At 34.4% G+C, this 14,445-nt stretch overlaps 1 pseudogene; it reads left to right on the top strand.

Moving 5' to 3' along the window:
- The first annotated feature begins 9,537 nt into the window (after positions 1 to 9,537).
- Positions 9,538 to 9,631, top strand: LOC120223927 (annotated as a pseudogene).
- The last annotated feature ends 4,814 nt before the right edge of the window (positions 9,632 to 14,445 follow it).

The raw sequence follows: 14,445 nt of genomic DNA, 5'->3' as shown, positions 1-14,445 counted from the left end.
AGGGAGTTGAGTTCCACATGGTGCTATAGAACCCATGTGATGTTTTAGATTAAAATCATTCATGCCAGGTATACTGTGCTAGATACACTGCCTCGCAGTCAAGACAACTTTCAACCAACCCACTCTGGGATTGTTAATCACTGAATTCTGAAAGTAACTTTAGATAGCTGAGCCTCAGTGTGTCATTTCTTTCACAGTGAAGGGTTAGATCTTATAAGTAAATAAATAAAAGAAATACTTTTGTTATTATAAGAAGAATAATCCTTCTTTCAAGGTTGTGGTAGTAGAAAAACACATTATTGTGAGCCTCAAGGCTAAGATGCTGGTAGCTCTCATACAAATAAAATGGCAGAGTAGCCAGAGGCTGAGTAAAGAGAACCAGGGAGAGAGACAATCAATAAAAGCCCTCCTGGGATCACAGACAGCTCTAGGGTTTGGAAAGTCAGTGCACAGATTCTTCTAGGTTGAACTTGCTCAGGAATAGTCAAGATGTGGGATAGACTTGAAAGCTTTCTCCAAGCCTCAGATAGATCAACAATGTCTAAAGTTTCACAGCAAAGGAGCTGAAACTGGACATTGGCTTAACAATAACTACTCTGAACAGAGCCGACTTCTTTAAAAAAATTTTTAATGTTTAGTTTTGAGAGAGAGAAAGACAGAGACCGAGCAGGGAAGGGGCAGAGACACAGAATCTGAAGCAGGCTCCAGGTTCTGAGTTGTCAGCAGTGAGCTCAACACAGGGCTCAAATTCGCAAACTATGAGATCATGACCTGAGCTGAAGTCAGATGCTTAACTGACTGAGCCACCCAGGCGCCCCTGATGAGAGCCTGACTCTCTTAAGAAGCCAAGTTTTAAAATAATGTTACAGTCATCCCTGACAACCTCAAAAACTACATGAATGCCCAAGGCCACATTCTCTCAGGAATGATCAAAGACAGAAACTTCTAGCTACTGTTCCCAGCTGAACATGGTGTGTGTGTTGGGGGTGGGGGGTGCAGGGGGGCGGAAATCTCAGAACTCTGATAGTCTCCAAACCACACACACAAGTCCAATAGTAGAGGGTAAAAATCTAACTGCCTAAGGAGGCTTATGTGTAACCTTTGACCAATAAGTGGTTTATACTGACCCAAGAGTGACCAAGATTAAACAACAACAACAACATTAAGGGAGGACAATATGTGTGACAATATCAGAGGTTGCATACTGCAGGAAAAGTATACCTTATAGAATCATTTCAGTCAAGTCTCTCAACAAATAAACCAGTGACCAAGCAAATAACAACAACCAGGTATAATTAGTATCCAGGATTTGTGCCATATATGTTTGAAAATATCCCATTTTCAACAAATATGACACATGACAACAAACAAGACAGTGTGACTCATACACAAGGAAAACATTGGGACTAGAATAAATCTTTGAAGTGTCCAGATGGTGGACTTAGGAGACAAAGACTTTAAAGCACCTTTGCAAATACATTCAAAGAACTCAAGGAAACTATGCTTGAAGAATAAAAGGTTTGATGATCACCTCATAAAATATTGAGTATCGATTATGAGATAGTAATTATTAAAAAGAACTAAATTAAAATCCTGTAATTGAAAAGTACAAAAACTAAAAAAATTCACTAGAATTGTTTAACAGTAGACTTGAGTTTATAGAAGAAAATCAGTGAACTTTAAGCTAGTTCAATAGGGTTCTGCAATCTGAAACAGAGAATAAAGAATGAAGAAACATTAACAGAGTCTCAGAGAAATGTGGAACATCATTAAACACAGTAGCATATTTGCAAAAGAGCTACCAGAAGGAAACAAAAAGTTAAGGCAAGAGTAAATAATCAAGGAAATAAAGGCTGATAACTTCTAAAATTTGATGAAAAACATTCATGTATAAAGCCAAGAATCTCAAGAAACTATAAGATAAGCACAAATTGTTGGGGCACCTGAGTGGCTCAGTTGGTCAAGCATCCGAATTCACCTGAGGCTGTGAACTCATGGTTTGTGACTTTGAGCCCCACATCCATCGGGCTCTCTGCTGTCACTGAAGAGCCTGATTCAAATCCTCTGTCCCCTCTCTCTCTGCTCTTCCCCATAGGTGCACTGTCTCTGTTTCACTCTCTCTCTCAAAAAGAAACATTACAAAAAAAAAAAAAATTAAGATAGGCACAAAGAGGAAAATACCCATATCAGTCAGAGTCAAAATGTTGAAAGATAAAGTCTTGAAAGAAGCAAAAATAAAGGAGCCTGACATCAGATTATAGAGTTCAGAAGGTGGTGGGATGACAAAGTGCTAAAAGCAAACACTGTTAAAAAATCTTATTATCTTTCAAAAATGTGGGTGAGATAAATGGGTAAGATAAAGACATCCTAGATAAACAAAGATGAGAGAATTTGTTGCTAGCAGATCAAACTTAAAAGAAGTTATTGTGACTGAAACAAGTGACATAGAGAGTAATTCAAAACCACAAGAAAAAGCAGAGTCCCGGTAAATGTTATGATGTCGGTAATTACAAAATACAGCATAATTGCATAGTTCTTTTTCTTTTTTTTGTTGAGTGATTTGAAAAGCAATTGTGTAATATACCACATACATGATGATGTTGGGCATATGACGTATGGAAATGTAACATATTTGACAATAATGGCACAAAGAAGATGGATGGGAACAAAGAACAAAGCCATGTTAGAGTACAGAAATGCCACTAGACAGAAGTAAAGACAACTAGAAAAGGTAAATAATAAAGTTGACATATATACATGCTTTTGTTTATTTAGCTTCTTTAAAATATATGACTTCATATGAATATGAAGTCATAACTATAACAATATATTCTTTAGTTTTAAAAATATATAGATATATTATAAGTGATAGTAATAGCATAAAAACATAGGGAGCTACATAAAGTTTCTATATTTTATGAAAGTTAAGTCAGTATAAATGTCAACAGAGTCTAATAAGTTAAGATGCGTGTTGTAAGTCCTTAAGAAGCCACTAATAAATTATTCAAAAATGTAATTAAAACTTTACAGAGATTTAAAGTGTTACAAAAGTTAACAAAGGAAGATCGGGGGGCGGGAGGGGGAGACCATGAGGCACATAGAAAACAAAAGATAAAAGAGATTTCATTCCAATCATATCAATAATATTAAATGTAAAATAGATCATAAAATCCAATCAAAAGTTAGAGATTGTCAGATTAAATGTAAAAACATGATCTAGCTCTATGTTTTGTCTTAGAAGAGACATACTTGGTATTCAGAAACACAAGCAGGTTGAAAGTACTAGCATGGAAGAAGCTATATCATGCAACTAGGAAGGAAAGGAAAGTTGTATTAGCTACTCATATTAGACAAAATAGATTTTAAAACAAAAATATTACTGACACAAAGATGAACATTTTACAATGATAAAGGGTCAATTCATGAAAATGTGTAACAGTTATACATTTATAAACACCGTACAACAAAGCTCCAAAATGCAGTAAATTGTGGGAGGAATATCCAGCTCAACAATAATAGCTGAAGATTTTAGTTCTACACTTTCAGTAACAGAAAGAACAGCTAGGCCAATCAGCATGGAAATAGACCCGCCAGACGTAACAGACATCTATAGATAGAACCATCCACCCCAAAGCAGCAGAATCCACATTCTTCTCAAGTGCTCTTGGGACCTTGTCCAGAACAGACTATATGCTAGGCCATCAAACAAGCCTTAATAAATTTAATAGGATTGAATTCATACAAATGATGTTTTCCAATATCAATAAGATTAAGTTAGAAATCAGTAATGAAAGAATATGTGGGAAATTCAGAAATATATGAAAATAAATATGTTCTTCACTAATTAATAGATCAAAGATTACAAAAGAGAAAAATAGCTTGAGTTGAATGAAAATATAAAAGCGTATGGGATTTGGCTAAAGCAATAAAACTTTAAATAAAGCTGTAATCCCTATATTAGAAGATATAAACTCAAAAATTTAGCCTTCCGTCATAAGAATCTAGAAGAAAGAAGAGAAGATTACTCCCAAAGCAAGTAGAAGGAAGGAAATAATAAATCTCAAACTAGAAATAGATGAAATAAAGAAGTAAAAACAATAGAGAAAATATAAATAAACCCAAAATTTGATTCTTTGAAATATCAGTAACACTGACAAACTTTTAGGTAGATTAACCAAGAATAAAAGAGAGAAAACTTAAACTACTAAAATTGAGAATGAAATGAGGAACATCACTGCTGACCTTACAGAAATAAAGATTGTAAGGTAATATTATAATAATATTATAAATTACTATGAGCCAATAGGTTGGATAACAGATAAAAAGAACTAAGTCCTAGAAAGGCACAAACAAAATCTGACTACAAGAAGAGACAGAAATTCTTAGTAGGCCTGACAACAAGTGAAATGGTTGAACTAATAATTTAAACTTTCCAAAAGAAAATCCAGGCCCAAATAGTTTCACTAGTAAATTCTGCCAAAGATCCAAAGAAAAGTAAATATAAATTCTTCACAAAACTTTTCAAAACATAGATGAAAACATGAGAACAAAACATAGTTGGAAACTCATTTTATGAGTCCAGTAATACACTGATATGAAAATTGGGCAAAATATCACAAGAAAAGAAAAAAATACAGACTAATATCTCTTATGAATATATATGCAAAATTACTCAATAAAATGCCGGCAACACAAATTCAAAAACAGAATAAGGATTATACTTTATGACCAACTAGGATTTATTCCAAGAATGAAAGGTTGAATTTGTAACCAAAAATCAATTCATGTAACTCATCATATTAATAAAAGACAAAAATCATATGGTCATTTGAAAATCATTAGACAAATTTACTCGATTTCATGATAAAAACATTCGACAAACTAGGAGTTAAAAGGAATTTCCTAAACCTGAATAAGGATATCTGTTAAAAAAATTACAGCTAGTGCTGTATTTGATGATGAAAGAATTAATGTTTTCACCTTAAGATCAGAATAGTGTTTTTAGAGAAGCCAAAAATGTTCTATAATTAGATTGTTGTGATGGTTGTACAACCCAGTGGGTATACTGAAGAATGTTGAATTTTACATTTCATATCATTGAATTGTATAGGATGAATTGTGAATTACATCTCAATAGAGCTGACTGAAGATGAATAAAAACAAACAACAACAAAATGAGAAATGATGTATGAGACCTGTGACTTTCCATAGATCAGTAGGAAAGCATACTGAGGATCATATGACAGAAGTGGATCCATCATAGGCCTCTGGAGTCACAAGCTAAACAAAACAAAACAAACAAACAAAAAACCCAACAAAAACCAAAACTAAAACCAAAACTAAAAAACAGGAAATGATTTCCTTAGAAATATGCTGAAAGTGTTATCCCTATTTGAAACAAATGAAAAGATTAGGGGAAACCTTTCCTATGCCATTTAATAAGTGCCCTTATTATTAAAGGACTGAACTAAATCATGGGACTAAAATGCTTATTTATACGAGTATGAAAGCCCCTCAAATAAATGGATTAGGCAGGATCCAATTTGATGGGTAGATGAGGAGGGAGTAAAACAGCATAAGGTGACTGGAACAAGTGTAAATTTCTAGACACTGTAATAGCTCAAACTCAGCGTGAGAAGACAGTATGAATAGGTGGCTTTCCCCCCAAAATGAAAAATGTTTAGTGAAAAATATTAACCCCCCAATGAGAATTTTCTCTCAACTATGTTTCTTACAAGTATACTTAAATATATGCTGGCGTCGAGTGCCTGAAATCCCACGATGGCTAAAATAAGCGTTTTCTGCGTTTCTTCTTTCTTCAAAAACCGTTGAGTTTCTGCTCTGGTCTATGGGAGTAGATTTTTTTTTTTAATATTTTTATTTATTTCTAGGAGAGAGAGAGAGACAGCGTGAGCAGGGGTGGGTCAGAGAGAGAGGGAGTCACAGACTGAAACAGGCTCCAGGCTCCGAGGTGGCAGTCAGCACAGAGCCCGGCGCGGGGCTCGAACCCACGAACCACGAGATCATGACCTAAGCGAAAGTCGGACGTTTAACCGATTAAGCCACCCAGGCGCCCCATATGGGAGTAGATTTTTAATTCTGGTTGGACATTAAAATACTCTAGGCTAAGATATACTTCAATAGGTGAATGGATATAAAAACTATGATATATCTATATATTAAAAGTTTGTTCAGCAATAAAAAGAAATAAGCTCTCAAGCCGTGAAAACACATGGAGGAACATAAAATGCATTGTGCTAAGTGAAAGAAGGCAATCTGAGAAGGCTGCATACCACATGATTCCAACTAAGGAATTCATGTGGGAAGGTTCAACTCTGGAGACAGTAAAGGAACCCAGGTTCAGGTTCAGGGAAGAAGGGATAAATAGAGGAGACCTTTAGGGCAGTGAAAATTCTATATGATACTGTAATGACGGATACATGTCAGCATACATCTGTCAAAACCCATAGAATGTATAACACAAGGAGCAAACTGTCCTGTGAACTGTAATAGAAATGTAATGTATGGACTTTGGTTAAAAATGATGTATCAAGTATAGGATAATCAGTGTAGCAAATGTACCACACTGATTCATGATGTTAATAATAGCAGAGAAAGGAGGGGGAAATGAGGGAGTATATGGGGATTTTTTGTACTTTTTGCAAAATTGTTCTGTTAACATAAAACTGCTAAAAAACCCATTTTTTAAAAAAAAGGAAAAAAAGGGGGAGATATAAAAAATGTATTAGCACAAATTCCTTCTTTAGAGATACAGATTTAATTTTGCTTGGAAAGATACCAGGTTCTTTTTAAAGTACTTCAGGTGATTATAATATACAGACAGAATTGAGATCTTTTGGCTGATGACGACAGTAAGTATATTCTTGTAATATAATTTTACCAGGGCATGTTTGGTGTTGTGGTTTGGTTTATTTTATAAATTTGTCAGGAATAGTCCAGTTCTATGATAATAATAATGTCCTGCTAATGCTTTGATTTTTTTTTTAATGAGGCACATTAGAGATTTTGATTTAAATTCAACTTTATACATGCTATGGGATTTATAGCTTTTTCAGTAGATGAAACCTGATACAATAGCTATAAGCATCAAGTCTTCTTCTTGCAGAGATTAAATAAGAAATTGAGAACTTTAAGTTCACTGGGTTTTAAATTCTTTCATCTGAATAAAATATTTTGATTTTAAACATAAAATGTCTTTGGATTTTTTTTCTATAATTCCCATGAAATAATTATGGAAGGGATTTGTATTCGAATATGGAATATATGTTAGCTGTTATTTTATCATTGGTATATCTTAGTCATTTAATCTTATTGCAGAAACTCGAGCTTTAATGAACAGGAATTAACATAATTTGAGGTGGGAAATAGAAGAATATACAGTTTTGGATTGAACCACCTTTGGAGTTAATTTAATTGATAAAGTAGTTTTTGGTGGGTTGCTCAGTTTTCTGTGGGATATATATTACCCATCAGAGGATTAGATAGTCCAGACAGAAGTCGTGGTATTTTGGAGCCTCTTGAGTATGGAAGCAGGATAGTTCCAGCAAAAATGCTGTTATGCTCACATGAGAGGCATAATTACAGCCTAGGTTAACCGTAAGTCAAATGAATGTTCAATAGCCAAGAGTGCACAAAGGCTTGCAGGAGCTGTGGGACTTTCTCTAGAATGTCTTCCTTAGAAAGGAGGTTCTCAAGATGGACTAAATATTAGTATCATCTGGGGAGTTTTAAAAGTCTCAATGTCTGGTAATACCCAGACTAATTAAATAGGAACGTCTGCGATGAGGCCTAACATCACAGAGAAGTGGACATGACTTACCTTGTTTGATGAGTTTGAAGAATACACTGAATGTGTGTAGCTCACCCACTTCTTTCTGCTCTCATTCTGAAGTTTGCCTAAGCTCAGAGATATGTATTATCTGTGCCTCTGTGCTGTGGTTTTTGTCAGTTACAGGCCCTTGTACCTGGACAGCTGTAGTATCCCTTCTGAGGTTGTGCATAGGTAGGGAAATCTGACAAATTCAGGGTGAGTTATTAACAGACGTAGCTTTTATCACTAAAGCTATTTGATTTTTATTGTGCTTCTAAAATTATTTGTCAATTGGTTCCATACTGGGGACCTAATTTATTATCTCTGAATGACCCTAACAGATTTGATGGCTATAAAGCACTGAGGAGCCCAAGGAGTCTCAAGGAACCCAGTTGTAGGAAATACAGCTGATTTAATATATATTAGAAGGTTAATAAGAAGCCTCTGTCCCATTATCTTGTCCCTTCTCTCCCTTACACTCTAGTTCTCTCTTACTCTAGCTATTTGTTTGAGGCTGTATGCTACACATTGGCTTCATTGGTCTCTTCAGAATGTCTTGAATATGACTCTCTCTTAACTCATGGTGAGTGTAGATTTCTATGACACTGGTTCAAATACCAACTGAACAACACCTTATAACTTTGAGAAATAATACCAAAAACCTAAATCCCTGAGTTAAACAGCAAATTTCTGAGAGAATAAGATTAGATTATTTTGGAATACATATGCACCTTTATTCCCATCAATTGTGCTTGCATTGAAGTCACAGTCACATCAGAAGGCAGCCTGTCCCTTTATCAGAGTCTGGGTCTGAGGATGCTTCTCAGAGAGGTGTTGGCTGGGAAGGCATTCACAGTATATCCACAGAATCACCAGCTTTCTTCACTTTTTAAATTTATGCCAGCTCTCCTATGTAACTTTCAATGAGTCATTGAAACATTTCATCCCAGAATTGTAAACTTCTCAATTGTGAGAATAAATAACATAATTGCATGCACTATTTTGAGAATTTTAGAAATACCCTAATTCGTCATATTTTTAGATAGTTCAATTGTATATATTAAAATTCAGGTGAAATAGGAGAAGTTATTCAAACTTCAAAAGTTGTTACTATCTTTTTAAACATAAAATGATTATTGGAGGTTATATTACCTTGGGAAAGATAATAATCACAATCATTTTATTTCTATAATGATTCCTTTTTAGGCACTAATTATTGCTTTACAACATTTATTTTTTTAATTCTTTTAAGTGTGTTTTAACTGCACTCCTGAATTTTTAATTTTGTTTAAAAATAGTCTCCACTGAATTTTTCCTCTGAAGTGAACTCTATAAAAATTGATTTTTGCTTTTCAAGAACAGTGTTAGAAAATGTAGCTTAAGGGAAGGCTTTATTATTCTGTTTTCTCCCCCATGTTCTCTTTTGCTTTAGTTGTTTAGGTTCCTGTGATTTAGTTGTACTGTAATGTTGTAGGACTTGAACATTTCCTAGGGAGACAAAAGTGCCTATTTTAGCTTTGACTCCATTAACCAATCATTGGATAGAGGCAGTGCTTTCATTTTTTAAAGTTTATTTATTTATTTAAGTAATTTCTACACCCAACATGGGCTTGAATTCCTGACCATGAGATCAAAAATTGCATGCTCCCATGACCAACGAAGCCAGACGCCCCAGAGCAGTGCTTTTTAAAGTTGAGATGCCATTAATCGCTTCTCGGCCTTTTGGCTAAGATCAAGTGTAGTAAAGTTGAGATGCCATTAGACAGAATTCTAGAAGATCTGTATTTGATTCCACCTCTCTATAACTCATGAACTGTTTGACCTTGGGCTGGTGACAATATTTTTGAATCTCAGTTTTCCCACATGTGAAAGGAAGTTGTTAGAATACATTTTCTCTAATTTCTGATATATTTTTCTGTGAATGGTTCTGTGGCATGATTCTTGGTTCATGGTTATTATAATAAGCAATTACATAACCAGAGATTTATATTTTAAAATGTCTATGAAAGATCCATTGGAGACTCCCTGTCACTGAGAGAAACTTGAACCACAAACACTTGATGTGTTCTTCAGAGAGTTTCTCTGAGTTTGCCTGAAGGATCAGAATGCCATGGTGTTAAAAGTAGAGGGTACCGTGGATATTCAGAAATAAAGCATATGAAATTTGAAACTTGTGCAAAGAATAGGATCTTTTTTTGAAAAATGTGAAAATAAGTACCCCCCCCCCAAATTTAGGAAAGCTTCTATATGGTTGGGGCCCATTCTGTTTTGTTCATTGGTTTTATGGGCATGTGGAAGAAGGAGGGCTCACCAGACCGAAGCCTAAGCCCTGAATTGGTATAATGTCACTCAGGTTGTGTTGTGTGGCTGAAAGCAAGTCGGGATATCAAGCCTTGTGGGAAAATAGACTCCATCTCCTTTTTTTAAAATAAAGTTTATTTATTTTTAAGAGTGAAAGAGAAAGACATACACACACAGAGAGATGGGGAGAGAGAGAGAAAGAATCCCAAGCAAGCTTTTCACACTGTGAGTGAGGAGCCCGATGTGGAGCTCAGATTCACCAATCCTGAGATCATGAACTGAGCCAAAATCAAGAGTTGGACGCTTAACCAAATGAGCCACCCAGGCACCCCAGACTCCATCTCTTGGTAGGAAGAGCTGCAAAGTACTGAGGTCAGTTTTGAAATCTATGCATTTCTGATAAAATTGATAAATAATATAGACGTTGCAGAGTTTTCATGAGCATTGAGTAAAATAGAGTGCTTGTTTCAGTGCCTAGCAAACAGTAGCCAATCAATAGATAACCTTTTGTAAGTTATATAGTTATTATTAGAAATGTTACCTGGGTCGGGCACCTGGGTAACTCAGTTTCTTGAACATCTGATTTTGGTCCAGGTCATAATCTCACAGCTCCTGGGTTCGAGCCCCAGGTTGGGCTCTCTGCTGACAACTCAGAGCCTGCAGCCTGCTTCAGATTCTGTCTGTCTCTCTCTCCCTGTTCCTCCCCTTCTCGCATACTGTCTCTCTCTGTGTGTCCAATATAAATAAACATTTAAAAAAATTTTTAAAAGAAATGTTACCTATGTTATGGTCACCAGGAGACCAAATCCTGTTACTTCTACTCCTATCTTGTATTCCTTCTTCCCTACCTCTTTTGCTATTGTCTGAATTGTAAACCCCAATTATTTCTTTCCATGAATGTTGAAACAATCTCTTGAGTAATAAACAATAGGCTATTTATCTCTATTGAGAAACTATAAACTCCATGAAGGGCAGGGAACCTGACTTTCTGATTTACAGTTGCATTTTCTTTTTCTGATACGGTACATTGATCATAGTAGATGTTCCACAATATTTGTCGAATATATGAATAAAAGATAAAACTGCATACAAAGAAAATTTTAAGAAATCCAAATCTTGTTACTCTGCCTCCTCATATTCTGTCAATATCTCCACACAGTTTTCAAAATAAAATTACAAGCCTCTCCACAATCTGACCCTTGCCTCTAACTTCTCTCACTCTTCCTGTACACATAGCTGATCTTCCAGCAGTTTTCCTGAATCTATCATGATTTAGTGAAAGATGTCTTCCTCCCTAGAAGAGTGTGATGCCACTTCTTCACCTGGCCCAACTCCTACAATCTTCAAGACTCAAGGCAATAATTTCTTCTTCTGGGACATCTTCCTTGATGCCACTCTTCTTGTCTCCTAACATAATCCTGTTACAGCAATTATCACTCTACAAACCAAGTGTTTATTTTTCATCTCCATGTGACCAGCAAGTATCTGGTATATAGTAGATGTTTCATAATTATTATGTGAATGAATAAAATCAGGGTCGCAGGTGTGAAGAAGGTTAGCTTTCAAATCCATTGTCAGGAGTTTCACAGAATACCCCACTTATGCCTGGGGATGTGTATTTCTTCCCTCATTAAAGTCTCATTAGAGTTTTTTTCCCCACTAAATGGACTAAATTGGCTTCCTTTGTTCTTAAAATAATTCTCAGTAGTAAGCTTGATGTTACTCTGTCCCCAGATAACTATTGTCCTAACCTTTATTTGCACTGAAGCCTGACTTCATTTCTCTTTAACTGCTTTTGTTGATTGAGCAGGTGGCTTATGTTTTATTTCTGAACAATCTCAAAAGACAGACTAGTCCAAGTACAAAGCAGTGTTTGTATAATGCTAAGCTATGGCATTTGGTAATGACTAAATTATTTTGGCATCTGGAGCACAGAGCTAGGCTCAGCTTCTTCCATAGTAATGATGACATTGTGTTAGTAGAAGTGCCTTCAGGGAAGAAGAGAAATCCAGCATCAATTTGACATGACTAATGTTTAAGTGGATCCTGCTGCATTTGCTTTTCAATAGAAAGAGAAAAATGATAGTTATTCAGAGCACCATGTGAATCTTGTGTGTGCTATTGGTGCATAAGTTAAAGTACCCCCCAGCAACTTTTTACTTACTTTTCTTTGATTTACTGTCTTTCTTAAATTGGAACACAAATACATTCTAAACAGTTTTAGGTCAACTAGTGCTTTTCCTTTTTTCCCAACTATAGCCCTATCCTCTAAATTGTTAACTGTTTAGAAGAATGACAAAAGAGGCACATAATTTAGTAAAGAAAGAGCAGAAGGTCACAAATAATCCAAATATGTGAATAACCATATTTTCCAAGTTCTTAAGAGTAAACTAGAGCTAACCATTTCGTAAATACATTTGACAGTTTCCCAAAAGATGTATGGACTTCTTTCTGGGAAAGTCACCCTTTTATTTATTATTTAATAAATATTTTGTTTATTATTTATTTATTAAAAGAAAGTCACCTTTTATTTTCTTGTACAATGTTACTTATGATTGAGCAGTGCTTCCATTATGTATCTATTAATTCCTCTCCTTACTGCACTAAATAATAACTGACATACTTAAAATGCATCTTAAGATGAATAGGAATCTTCTTAATGAAAATCAACATTCCCTTTATTCAGGTGAGAAAAGGGAGCACCAAGGAGGTAGATGACTAGGACAAATTCACATAACTATCTAATACGAAAACTAAACTAGGTATGAAGACTTCATTCTTTTCCCTTTCTACTCTTTCTACTACATCATGATATATATTTTCATTCTACTCATTATTTTGGTTTTATCCTTTTGAAATCTCATTTATAACAAATTGTTTTAAAGGTGGTTATACATTTTTAAAAAAGTGAGATCTTTAGCTTAAAGGAATTGGTTTTAAGATTTAGTTAGAGGTACAAGATGATTATCCAGTCTTAATTTCATAAGCTCTCTTTTTAAACAATATTTTACATAAACAAAAAAGAAATTAATATTTAATTAATATTGCTATTGCTATAAGATTGTAAGTCTTATTCAGGTTATTTTGGGATATATGCTGTAAGCAGGACATATGTTAAAAGTAAAGTGTATTATCTATATTTAATTTGTATTGAATTTAGTTTTTACTTGATACCCTAGGAATTGCTTGGGAGTATTCTAAAGTATTGTTCTAGATCTGCTTACAGTATCGTATTATGTTGCACTTAGTCTTTTACATAAATCTACTACTCAGAAACACAGTTACATTTGTGATCAGTTCAATGTTGCATTTCTGGCTAAATCAATACTCATGCAATTAAGATACAAATATGTTGTATGATATTAAATAATGGTTGAGTTCTTCTTTCCTTAATTTTTTATATTGGATTTTAATTTCAGTATAGTTATCATACAGTATTATATTAGTTTCAGGGGTATAATGTCGTGATTCAACAGTTCCATATATTACTCACTGCTCATCAAGATAAGTGTACTCTTAATTCCCTTCATCTATTTTACCCTCTCCCTGCTCACCTACCCTCGAGTAACCAACTGTTTAATATAGTTAAGAGTCTGTTTTTGGTTTGTTTTTCCTTTGTTTACTGTTTTGTTTCTTAAATTCCACATGAGTGAAATCATATGGTATTTGTCTTTCTCTCTTCTTTTGCTTAGCATTATACTCTCTAGATCCAACCATGTTATTGCAAATGGCAAGATTTCATTCTTTTTTATGAATAAATAATATTCCATTATACATTTATATAATTTATGTTATATAGATATGAAGATTATTTAACCATAATATCATAAGTTTATTTCTGGGCTTTCTATTCTGTTCCATTGATCTATGGGTCTATTTTTGTGCTAATATCACACTGTTTTACTACAGCTTTGTAATATAACTTGAAGTTTGAAATTGTGATACGCTGTTTTTCTTTTTCAAGATTGTTTTGCCTATTCAGTGTCTTTTGTGGTTTCCATACAAATTTTAGAATTGTTTGCTCTAGTTCTATGAAAAATGCTGTTGGTATTTTGATAGGGATTGCATTACATCTGTAGACTACTTTGAGTAATATAGACATTTTAATAATATTTGTTGTTCCAATCCGTGAGCGTGGAATATCTTTTCATTTCTTTGTGTTGTCTTCAATTTCTTTCATTAATGTTTTATAGTTTTCAGAGTATAGGTCCTTCTCCTCTTTGGTTAAGTTTATTCCTAATAATTTTATTATTTTTGGTACAATTGTAAATGGGTTTGTTTTCTTAATTTCTCTTTTTGTAGCTTCATTATTA

The sequence above is a fragment of the Hyaena hyaena genome, unplaced genomic scaffold, assembly GCF_003009895.1.
Source record: "Hyaena hyaena isolate Hyena2069 unplaced genomic scaffold, ASM300989v1 scaffold_1079, whole genome shotgun sequence".
NCBI lineage: Eukaryota > Metazoa > Chordata > Mammalia > Carnivora > Hyaenidae > Hyaena > Hyaena hyaena.
This window is presented reverse-complemented; position numbering and strand designations above follow the sequence as displayed.